General features: G+C 48.0%; 1 long non-coding RNA gene across 1 annotated transcript; it reads left to right on the plus strand.

The window, feature by feature from the left end:
• The first annotated feature begins 559 nt into the window (after positions 1 to 559).
• Positions 560 to 1,408, plus strand: LOC109364616. Its single transcript, XR_002110511.2, has 2 exons — positions 560 to 780; positions 1,302 to 1,408. It is a non-coding gene; the product is annotated as an uncharacterized LOC109364616 (long non-coding RNA).
• The last annotated feature ends 838 nt before the right edge of the window (positions 1,409 to 2,246 follow it).

Raw genomic sequence — 2,246 nt, forward strand, 5'->3', positions numbered from 1 at the left:
AAAAAAAACGAAAAAAGGTTTTTTTGGGTTGAAAAAGCTGGTGTTGAGCAGTAACGGTTGCATGTGGTTCCTAAAAGCAAAACGGTGCCAAAAGCTGCGGTTTTGGGGAACAAAAAAAAAGAACCCAAAAACGGGCAATTTTGGGTGCGCAGTGGCGCTGAGCTGAGGTACATTTGAGAAGGAAAAAGGGCGAAATTTTGACGTTTTTCACCCCAAAACGGGGGCGGTTGAGGTGGTGGTGGAGGTGGTTGAGCGCTGCAGTGACCGAAAGACAAAGGTTGCCAGAATTGCGTCTTTGGTTTGGACCGAATCCGAGGGATTTTGCACCGATTTGAGGGCGTTTGGTGTCGGTGGTACCTTTAAGGAGAACGTAAAGTAACCAAAAAAAAAAAACACAAAAACAAAAAAAAAAAACAAAAAAACCCGACGTTTAGAACCAAAAACGGTGGAAATTTTAATCCCGGGGCGAGGTCGGTTTGGGTTGAAAAGCCCCGAAATGGCGAACGGCGGAACGGCCTCCGCTGGGGAGGCGGAAAAAAAGCACCGAAAAAATGGTTTTTCACCCCAAAATGGGGAGGGGGGGAGGTAATGAGAGGCTGTCTTTTTTAATTAATGGGTGTTTTTTAATTAATGTTGTTAATTGTGACCGATTTTGGAGGGTTTGGGGTGGGGGTGTGCAGCTCCCTTCCCCTCCCCGCCCTCCGTGCTAATTAACGCTCTGTGTTAATTTCTTGCATGTGCTGAAAGGACCCCGGGACCAAGGGCCGAGGCATGACCCTGGTAATTAAGAGAGGAGCACTAATTAGGGGGTTATTAGCAGCTCATTAGCCTAATGAAGATGCTACGTAGGGGGAGGTAACGATTTCTGTACTGTTTAATTGGAAGGTTAATTCATTGCGAAGGCTTAATTGATGAAGAAGCTAGCTAGGGGGTGTTAATTAACTTCCGGAGGGGCTGATGGGCAAAGTAATTAATTTCTGAGAGGATTATTGAGTATGGGGGGGGTAATGAGAGAGAGGGTTGATTTTGGGGGGGTAATGAGACAGGGCTAATGAGGGGAAAGGCTAATTGATGGCTAAAGAGCATGAGGAGCTGATGGATTTCTGAAAGCAGTGAGTTAATTAATTTCTAAAAGCACAGTTAACGAGGGGGGATCTAACGAGGCCAGTGAGAGAACCGGGGGGGGGGCACCGTCAGTGAGATACAATTAGCAGTGCTGCTGAGAGGGGACCTAACGAACCGAAGGGAGTAATTGGAGGGGCACAGGAGCTAACGAGCGGCGCTAACGAGCTTTCCCATAGGTGAGCAGGACAACTCGGACAACAACACCATCTTCGTGCAAGGCCTGGGGGAGAACGTCACCATCGAGTCGGTGGCCGACTACTTCAAGCAGATCGGCATCATTAAGGTGTCCTTGGCGTGTCCTTAGCGTGTCCTTGGCATGTCCTTAGCGTGTTCTTGGCGTGTTTGTGCGTGACTGTAGCGTGTAGGAGCTGCTCTCACCCTAAGAAGTTGGCACAGCCCGCTGTGGAGTGAATCACGTGTCTGTAGTGTGGTGGTGTTAGCGTGTTCTTGGCGTGTTGTCTCCTTAGGGTGTCAGTGTTAGCGTGTTCTTCAAGTGTCCTGTCCTTGGAGGGCTCTTGTTAGCGCGTTCTTGGCATGTTGTGTCCTTAGGATGTCATTCTTAGCGTGTTCCTAGCACGTTGTCTCCTTAGGATGTCAGTGTTAGCGTGTTCCGAGCATGTTGTGTCCTTAGGGTGTCAGTGTTAGCGTGTTCATAGCATGTTGTGTCCTTAGAGTGTCAGTGTTAGCGTGTTCCTAGCATGTTGTGTCGTTAGGGTGTCAGCGTCAACGTGTCCTTGCTGTGTTGTCTCCTTAGGATATCAATATTGGCATGTTCTTCGAGTGTCATTAGCATGTTGTGTCCTTGGAGTGTCATTCTTAGCGTGTTCTTGGCATGTTGTGTCCTTAGGATGTCAGTGTTAGCGTGTCCTTGCTGTGTTGTGTCCTTACAGTGTCAATATTAGCATGTCCTTAACGTGTTGTGTCCTTAGGGGCTCATTGTTAGCGTGTCCTTAGCATGTTGTGTCCATATGCTGACCATGTTAGCATGTCCTTAGCATGTTGTGTCCATATGCTGACCATGTTAGCGTGTCCTTAGCATGTTGTGTCCATATGCTGACCACGTTAGCGTGTCCTTAGCATGTTGTGTCCATATGCTGACCATGTTAGCATGTCCTTAGCAT

Source organism: Meleagris gallopavo, unplaced genomic scaffold (genome assembly GCF_000146605.3).
Source record: "Meleagris gallopavo isolate NT-WF06-2002-E0010 breed Aviagen turkey brand Nicholas breeding stock unplaced genomic scaffold, Turkey_5.1 ChrUn_random_7180001877181, whole genome shotgun sequence".
Lineage (NCBI taxonomy): Eukaryota > Metazoa > Chordata > Aves > Galliformes > Phasianidae > Meleagris > Meleagris gallopavo.